Below are 10,409 nucleotides of genomic sequence, written 5' to 3'. Positions count from 1 at the left end.
TACAGCCAAAGGTTTCTATCAATGAAATCTGGGAATAGAAACCTGTCTGGTGTGCCTCTCACTTGAATCTCTCAGTAAGCAGGGATAAAATGCTAAAAGCATGAGTTGCATTGAACTGCAGAATCACAGAATTGTCACAGTTGGAAAAGACCTCTAACATTACTGAGTACAACTGTCAACCCAGAAAAACCCACCATGCCCACTAAAACATGTCCTGGAGTGGCATGTCTACAGGTATTTTGTGTGTCTCCAGGGATGATGACTCCACCACCTCTCTGGGCAGTCCATTTCAGTGCCTGACTACTTTTTCAGTAAAGAAATTCTTCGTAATATCTAGTTTAAGCCTCCCCTGGCACAAATGCAGACCAGTTTCTCTATTGTTATTTACCTGGGAGCAGAGACCAACACCCACCTCACTACAACCTCCTTTCAGGTAGTTGCAGAGAGGTATAAGGTCTCCACTCAGCCACCTCTTTTCTAGATTAAAGAATCCTAGTACCCTCAGCCTCTCCTCAGTGGGTTCACTCTCTAGACCTTTCACCAGCTTGGTTGCTCTTCTCTGGGCATACCCCCACAACTCAATGTCCTTCTTGTCCTTCTTGCCCAGAACTGAACACAGTACTCGATGTGTGGCCTCACCAGTGCAGAGTACATGAGAATGATGACTTCCCTTCTCCTGCTCATCACACTATTGCTGATACAAGCCAAAATGTTGTTGGCTTTCTTTGCCACCTGGACACACTGCTGGCTCATATTCAGCCAGGTGTCAACCGATATCCCCAGGTCCTTTTCCTCTGGGCAGCTTTCCAGCCAGTCTTTTCCAAGCCTGTAGTATTGCCTGGGGTTGTTGTGACCAAAGCGAAGGACCCAGCACTTGACTTTATGCACTTAATGCAATTGGCCTTGGCCTATTGATCCAGCCTGTTCAGGTCCTTCTGTAGACCCTTCATACACTGAGGCAGATCATCACTTCCACCTAACTAAATATCATCTGCAAACTTACTGAGGGTGCACTCTGATCCCCGCATCTAGACCATTGATAAAGATACTGAAGAGGACTGGTGCCAAAACTGAGCCCTGAGGGAAACCACTGGTGACCAGCTACCAACTGCATTTAACTCAATTCAGCACAACTCTGAGCCTGGCCATCCAGCCAGTTTTTTACTGAGAGAAGAGTACACCTGTCTATGCCATGAGCTTCTCTAGGAGAATGCTGTGGAAGACGGTGTCCTAGGCTTTACTAAAGTCCAAGTAGTCAGATTTTCCTCATACACTAGGCATGTCACCTCATTGAAGGAGATCAGGTTGGTCAAGCAGGACCTGCCTTTCCTGAGCCCATGCTGGCTGGGCCTGATCCCCTGGCTGTCCTGCAAATGCTATGTGAGCTGTAGCAGGTCCTTAACTGTTTTCTCCTGTAGTCCGGGGGCTTATTCTTCTCTCTGTCCTTATCTTCCATCTCAGGAAACTGAATACCCTGGGGCTAGTTGATCTGATTATTAAAAACGGATGCAAAGAGAGCATTAAGTATCTCAGCCTTTTTCTCATCCTTGGTTGCAACGCTCCCCCATCTCGCATCCATTCCATTCCCACAGGAAATTGGAAAGCATTCAAGAATATGTGACTTTGCCAACAAAATGTAAATGATGACAAATCAGTAACAGGGATGGCTTGAAGAACTATTGTTGTACGACATACGTGAACCAGATTTCTGGGGGAAAATGGGAACTGGTTCCTAGTCACCATTTACCAGCTATAGTCCCCAGTGACAGATAACAAAGGACCAGAAGCAGATAAGCATGACCTGGAGCATGGATCTGTGACTTCTTATATCAGGAAAGGTTTTGGTTTCCTCAATCAAGAGTGAAATTCTAAGAGCAGAGACAGAGCCACATGCCACAAAGAAGAGGAAGACCACCTTTGACCGCAGATTAGATAAATATGTGAGGATGGCTTTAAACTGAGATTAGTGGCTTCCAATAGCACAACATTAATCAATATTATCTAGGCAAATGTGTAAACAGGATGAAAAAGTAGGGAGTTCTGGTTATTCATAATAAGGTCAAAGAATACAGAAATAGGAAGTTGGTATGAGAATCTGAAATATCCTCAGTGTTCAAGCAGCACAGTCAGTAAACCTGACAATTTGGGGTTCTTGATATGTTAGTCTTTTTTTAATTGACAAAAAAAAGACACTTTGAATGTCTCACATAACTACAATAACACAAATATGAGTACAGTTTCTTTAAGGACTCTTTATAAGGAATCAGAGGGGGGACGTGTTGCTTTGGAACCATTATCTCTGAGGTGTAGAATCTAGAGTCGTAGAATAGATTGGGTTGTAAGGGACATTTAAAGCATTTAAAGGTCATCTGGTCTAACAACTCTACATTGAGATGGGACATTTTCAACTGGACCAGGTTGTTCAGATCCCCATTCAACTTGACCTTGAATGTTTCCAGGTATAGGGCACCTGCCACGTCTCTGAGAAACATACTCCAGTGCTTCACTCTTCTCATTGTAAAAAATTTCTTGTATCTAGTCTGAATCTAACTTCTTTTAATTTAAAATTTTTACCCTTTTCCCTATCATTACAGGCCATACTGACAACTATCACCATTTTTCTTATAGGCTCCCTTTAAGTACAGAAAGACCACAGTAAGATTTTCCCAGAGCTTTCTCTTCAACTATCCAACTACCCCAACTATCTCAGCCTTTCCTCATAGAAAAGGTGTTCCATCCCTATGATCATTTTTGTGGCCCTGCTCTGGACTCATTTCAACAGGCTAATGTCTTTTCTGTTATGATAACTCCAGAGCTGGACGGAGTACTCCATGTGGGGTTTCACCAGAGCTCAGTAGAGGGGAAGACTCACATCCCTCGACCTACTGGTCACACTTCTTTTGATGCATCCCAGGAAATGGTTGGGTCTCTGGGCTGCAAGTGCACATTTCTGATCATGTCCATCTTTTTATCCACAAGGACCCCGAAGTCTTTCTCTGCAGAGCTTCTTTGAATCCCTTCATTTCCAAAGCCTGTATAGGTCCTAGGGGTTGGCCCAACCTAAATGCAGGACCTTGCACTTGACCTTCTTGAACCTCATGAGGTTCACATGGGCCTGCTTCTTAAGTTTGTATATATAGAGAAATAGAGTGGTAATTGTTGAAAATCTCTGGATATTGATTATTGAAGAGAAAAACATACTCATGCGCAGAACTTCTACTAAACATCCTCAGTTTAAGAAAAATCTTTATTTGTGTGTCTCTGTGTAGTAAACCTAAGATTTAGTATTAATGTATAACCTGCAGATGTTTGCTGTGGCATGGGGGATTTCCTGGAAAATCAGAAAATGACAGTATTAGTAAACTAAACAGCCCCAGAAGTGCTCTGGGACACAGGGATCCAGTCAGCTTCTCTGTGAAACCAGATTGGTCCTTAGCATGGTTTCAGTCCATAGCATGGCTGGAAGTGCTCTTGATACCCATTGGAGTGGCAGCCATTTGGTGACATAAGTCACCTCTGTTCTGAATCTGCAACAGACTGCTGTGGAATGGGGAAACCCCAGAGTGTGGCCAGTACTAAGGGCAAACATTTCCTCATGAGAGAAAAGAGGGAAAGGAGTAGATGCATGCTTCAGTCAGCCACTTGCTTTGGTGAGATGAGGGAAAAACAGACTCACAAAAGGACCATGCTGGGGAAAGACTGGGATTACAATCACTGGGCTGTAGCACCATCATAGTTCACAGCAATTCTGTCAAGACTGTTGTTTTGGAGAACATGTAGTGCAGTTACACCCAGTGCTACTGGCTGTGGGTGGCCATGGACAGAATGAATTGCCAACAGCTGCCCAAGCATGCTTTGACATCATCTATCATTTGTGAATGGCATGTGTTTGACTGGCAGTGGCTGGGAATGTGGTATGTTTAGTTATCTGGAGGAAGAGCATAGTGATCCCTGTGCACCAGCCCCTCTGGCATTAGGTTTGAATTTCTCCTGGTTGGAGTTGTTTCTCCTTTGGAGTTAGTGAGAAGGGAGTGGCAGGGAGAGATGGAGGAGAGTGAAGTGAGGTGTACCTGAAGCTTTCTCCCTCTACCAGGATGTTGCCGCTTTTCATCTCCTGGCTGTCAAACCTGTTCAATGACTCATGTAGTGGGTTTCCCTGAAGCTAAGCTTACATGCCATCAACTTTTTCAATTTCTAATATGGTTTTGCCCCAGTACAAGAGTATTTACCACAATGCACTCACCAAAACTCATTTTGCAAGAATTACATATATTTTCTCTGTCCTACTTAACCTGAACCCATTCTTGAGGAGAGTGAAGAAAGGGGAAGGCCTCATCTGGGCCCTCAGTTGTGAGCAAGAGGTTTTATAGTTTTGGTTCTCTAAAAGAGCGGTGATGTTCCCTACTTCATCTGCACTTTGACTACAAGCAGTAATAGATCTTACTCCAACCCAAAGAGAGGTTGGTAGTACACAAGAAGTTAAGAGCAGCAAGTAAGGAAGCAGAGAGATTTATTAGTTGTTAGAAATAACTAAACAGTGGGACTGTTTACTGGCAAAGCTAAAAGGTATGTCATTCACGGTTCCTCAAAACATGTTTAAAGAATATGCATCAAGAATGCTTTTAAGAATGGTTGGTTTGTCCTTGGGGCAGTGGACTGAATTAGATGATACTTTAGAGTTCCTTGCCCTTGTTTATTTGATATCTCTTGTTCTATTCTAAATACAATGCATGCAAGAAAAACAAACAAACAAACAAACAAACGAACAAACCCACAACATTTTTTTGTCTTTAATTTAGCATTATTTTATTTACACACCAGAAAGTACAGGGAGCAGCTAAGGAGACTGATTCCTTCCAGGAAGACCAAGTTCTTGTATGACAGTACATTAAAAGAGGCAAAAGGTAATATAAACATTTAGTATTGAAACACAGAGCAAAATAGAGGGTAGAATATTTTTTTGAGGAACTGTTACTATTTGCTATCAATAATAACCAGACAAAAATATTGCAAAACAAAGCCCTGAGTTTTGTTTGCATAACCAAAGCTGGCTGTCAAGTTCAGGATTACTAAATGAGGAAAAGATTTAAAGGGTGTAATACCAACACCCTTTTAAAACAAGTTCCTGCAGAACCTTTGATAAAGAAGTCAATGAGCCTGTATAAAGCCCCTGGACATCTACAATTAGCTAAACTGAAGAAGATGACATAAGTAATGAGGGATAAAACATTGAAAATGTGTTTGAAAACATGTGTTTGAAAATTGACTCCATGTTTATTTAGCATACACTTTTAATGCTATGAGACTATTACTTTTATCATATATCTAACACTTACTCAAGATGCAAATATTGAAACACAACAACATCTATTAGCCACCATATATAGTATCTGGAGTAAAGAGCCTATAAACTACAATGAAACTTTGAAAAATCATGTTTCTAACTTCTTTGGCTTTAATAACTGGAAGAGTAGAAGACTTGTAACATATTTCATAGAAGTATGATATGAATAGGCACAGCTAAAGCTTCATCTCCCTTGTTTAATGCAACAGTTTTATCCTGACCTGCAGCGACCCCGCTTTCATTTTTAACTAATTCTTATTAAAGGAGGAAAATCATTTAAATCAGGAATGCAGCTTTGTGAATTGGATAAGTATGATATAAAGAAAGATCAGGGTTTTTTTCATGGTATTGAGTAAAGACAGAGCTTGCATTCAGCTAGAAAGTTCAGTCCTGAACACTGGGAGCCTCAGGTCTACAGCCTGCAAGGTTCTGCTTTACATCATTTCTATAAAATAAGTCTGTGTGGGACAATGAGTGTATTTCCCAGTTTAAATCTAGCAGCTAGCATATGGTAAGCCGTATTTAATTTTCTTCAAAATGATGAGAAATGTATTAAAACAAGAAATGTCAGAGGTGAAAAAGGTCTCGTATTTATGCAGCTTACGAACATCGTAGAAAGAGATGTGTTTATACTCAAAGAAAGAAGAGGATTTAAATTAAAAACATTTTCTGGATGCAAGTCTGAACAGTGTTCACAAAGATGCACTTTAAATAAGACCCTCAAATATAAATATTAATGCACTAAACCAATATGTTGTCTACTACTCTGCCAAGGAAAATTATCACAGTGGAAAGTAAGATGGTTCTCCTTCTGCTAGGAACAGACTAAATCAGAGGTCTCCAAATAAGAACATTAAGTGAGACTTGGAGAAAGGATGACCTTGGAACTCCAAAACGTGTGGCTGCTTCCTCATGTTGTTGTGGGCACAGTGGAGCAATAATGTTGGCCTGAGGTGCCATTCTCTTCATCATCCACAGTACGTCTGGTTTACAGTAATCTCCCCAAAGTAGGGACTGCAATACCTGATCCTTTTGTGACTGGATTAAGTTAGGGATCTTAAAGCTAAGGCTTCAACAAAAATTCTTTTGGTTTGCTGGACAAATAGACCAGGACAATTACCCTCTGAAATTAAGTATCGGGGCTAGGTATTTAAAAGTAATCTCCCTGACAGGCTGCTGTAAAAAGAAAGCAAAAACAGGCCTATATTAGGAGTTTTCATTATTTTGAATGAATATAAATAAAGTTTAAATGCCATATATTTGGCCTAAAATATGCGTAATTGGTTTCTATTTATAATATCTACTGAGACGGAGCACCTTGCTCTTCTTAAGCAAGGAATTTCTTAAGTGCAAAGTCCTGCCCTTTTAGTCCACTTCAGATTTAAAGCTTAATACAAATGCAATTTTATACAAGGTTGAGTCCAGAAAAGAATCTCTCCTACCAAAAGCAACAAATAGAGAAGAATGAGGCAAGAAGTGTTGCTCATCTTGGAATATATTTTTCTTAAAAAGCCATTCCTGCTGATCACTACCTGCTTCCTCTGCTTTGCCTCATACAGCATCACTTTCTTTATTTAAATAATTTTATCTGAGAGAAGAACAGCAGATGCTCAGCGAATTACATTTTATGTCTTTTGATAATTTGATTTTTAAAAGGAAACAGGAAATATATTCTTTTGTTTGAAAGAAAAAGACTGGTTCGTTTCTCCCCATCTTTTTATTCAAATGTCATGGATCAGAATTCTACAGAAAAATGCCTAAAAATATGTGATGTATGTTTTCATTGGGGGTTTTTTGGTTTGTTTTTTTTTTTCCTTTCATACTAAGACAGTTCAATGCATCTATTTAAAGACATAAGAGAAAAAAAAAAAAAAAAAAAAGAAAAGAAAACAAAGGAAAAAAAAAAGATTCCCAGAAGAGAAACTGCTAGGATTAATAGTTGAATAATTTGTTAATGGTTTTGTCTTAGAATTAAATGAAAGGAATTACAGTAGGAATCTGGAAAGCATCTCCTTATTGTTTTTATAAAATAAGATTTCCCATTCATTTTAATGGTTTCCTCTTACTAAATGCTTAATACTGTATTCCAGTGCTTTTTGATGGAAAGAGAAAATGCCCTACTAGATTTTGAAATACATTAGCGACTGCCAGAATCTCATCCCTGTAGAAAATTATTTTTCTGTATACATACAATGGAAATCTAAGTATACTGTCAAGATGATCTGAGATCATCTCATACTTACAAAGACCAGCCTGAATTAATGAAGAGAATGTAATTAAATGAAAGCTTAAAAAATAAATAGGTTAAAAAAATCACAAGTAAATGTAGAACAATGTTAAGCAATGACTTTTAGAATATTGTCAGTGTGAACTTTTAAAAATATCTACTTGTGCTACTAACTAACACACTATAGACAGGTAATTAATTTGTTTTACAGCAAGCAAGTATAATACCAATAATTCTACTGTGGTGGAAATATTAAACTTAGATACTTTGCTGTAGACTTAGCTTCAGAAAGTCTGCAGTATGTCTCAACTTGCTGTGTTTTGTGTGATTTCAGTGCAGCAGATCAAAAGTATTTTTACAGAAAAAAAGAGGTTAAATTATCCTTGGTGTTTGAAGAGTACAATTAACATAGTTGTCTTACCTATTTCAACTTAATCAAAAGTATAAGTCTTTGAGTACAAAACAATCTAAGCAATAAAGGGCCTGCCATCAACTGCCTCATAAAAATTATGAGTTAAACACATGAATCCACCTTCTGGGCAATAACATGTTCTCTCTGAGGTGGGAGGCCAAGTGAGAAGGGATTAATTACTTAGCAGTCTGTCTAATTTTATTTTTATTATTCAGAATGAAACTTATTTTTCACCTTTGACTGGATATTGTGTTGTAAAGCTTAATAACTTTGTAGATGAAAGGCTTAATAACATTAGAGAGAAGAGAGAGCATGTATGATGATTCGAGTAGCTCTAACTTATTAATATTCCACAACTTTGTCCAATCCTTTATCCTTATCAAAGAGTTATAGCACCTGTCTCATGTGTGCTCAGCTGACCTTTTCCTGTGCAGCCATGAATGTTGCTTAAAGAAGATTGATGTTCTGACATTTTTCAACTGTTGAATGGGAAACTGGGCAAAAGGCAATAACTCACTCATGCACAGTCCATCAATGCTACTTGTACATTTCCTCCTGAACATTTTTCTGTCCTGCCATCTTGTCCCAGATTAGTCTTTCTGAAACTCTTTTTTTGCTCTAAGCACATGTAAAGAATGTTTTCCTAACCATTTTGATCATGCTTTCATTTCTTCTCTATGCCTTTTATAGCTTTCTTCTCCTTTATTGTATTGAGAGATGGGTCTCAATACGATGCAGAAGAAGGCCTAATCTCTAGCCAAAGCTCTACATGGACAGCCCTCACTCTGTCAGTCATGTCTCATTTAATCTTGAAAATCTGGTTCTGCACTCTGATCAGTTTATGGTGTCAGCATCTATTTCACAGTTGCTCAAATTTTTAAGAATTAGTTCTATTTTGCTTGGCCAGTCACACTCACATGGACTGCTTTTCTGAGATTTCTGATTATCCAGCTAATTCTTCCTCTTCCCAGTGCTCCAAATTATTTTGCTGTATGCAAAAAAGGTTAGGCAGACATTCTAGAATGAGTTGCTAGCATGAATGTTAGGGGAAAAAAATCTATATCTAGATGTGGAGAATATACAAATAAAGAAATAATGACTTGAAGAAGAAATTATGTTTACAACATAGTTGTACCCCATAATGGAGTACCATATTTGGTCTTTTTATACATTTTAAAAATTAATTTAATATACTGTAAAATTAGAGAAAAGTATAGCAGCAAAACACAAAAAGTATTCTAATATCAGAAAACTGCCTTGCACTGAGAAGCTCAGCCTGTTCTTATTATTAAAAATGAAATCATGCAATGACTTGATAAGACTTTGCTCACATGGAAGTGAGCATGAATGAAACTTGATATATTTTCTAAGTATAAATAAGGCTCATGTTTTTAAAATTTACTTAGATGAGCTGCTTTAAATCCTTCCAACTCTTAGAGTTTTTATTGCCAAAACTGAATAGCTTTATTGACTATGCTCTAAATAAGTGCCAATTATGATATCTGATGTATTGACTAGTTCTGCAGTTTGTAGGACTCATCAATCTAATACAATTGTATTAGTTAGTTAAGATTTGTAACTAAAAGCAATATTTCTCTAAGAAATATATAAAAATCTTAGGTATTGCTGATCACAGCACTTTCCTTTTTGTCCAAATAATTTCCTTATGACACAATCGTCAAGGTAGTCAAGGTATCATTTTCTTTGTAGAGAGACATAAATTCAGCTGCAGTTTGTTTGCTACATTCTCTTTCTTCTTTGCTGTGAACAGTGATTTTGATACTTTAGTACTAACAATATGGGTACCTTTTTTTTTTTTTCTTTTTTTCTCCCTTTTTTTTTCTCCCTTTTTTTTCTCCCTTTTTTTTCCTCTCTTTTTTTCCCTTTTTTTTCTTTTTTTTTTCTTTTTTTTTTTTCCCCAGTGAAGCTATACACTAATTTACAAAAGAGCTTTTCCACAGAAGTCTGCATATTCTCACTCTGTGGAAACATGAGAGAGCATATCCTTTGGAGAGAGAGGAGTAACCTCCCTAGCATTTATCAGAATGTGCCTCAGGGTAAGAACATTGCATAAGGGTAGTTCCTGAAGAGAAATTGATGTGGCAAAGATTCAAACATCAGTGTACCTTGGAATAACTTGTTTGTCTGCTCATGTCTTTAATTTTCTAATTTCAGGAATATTTTCAAATGCATTTGTTCACAAGCATTATGATGGCTACTAGACTTCCTGAATTTGAAGGGGACAGATAGTATGAAAAATATTTTTGATAAAATGAAAGAACAATTTGTACCTTTTCATCCATCTGTATCAACTAACCTAGTGCCACAACTTTTTTATAACACAGAAAAGAAAAAGAAAGGATTTTTTACTCCTTATTCCCATGTAAACCTCATAAAATCAATGTAAAACTGGAAGAACATGATTT

This window comes from Calypte anna, chromosome 1 (genome assembly GCF_003957555.1).
Source record: "Calypte anna isolate BGI_N300 chromosome 1, bCalAnn1_v1.p, whole genome shotgun sequence".
NCBI classification, from domain to species: domain Eukaryota; kingdom Metazoa; phylum Chordata; class Aves; order Apodiformes; family Trochilidae; genus Calypte; species Calypte anna.
Note: the sequence above shows the minus strand (reverse complement) of the source record.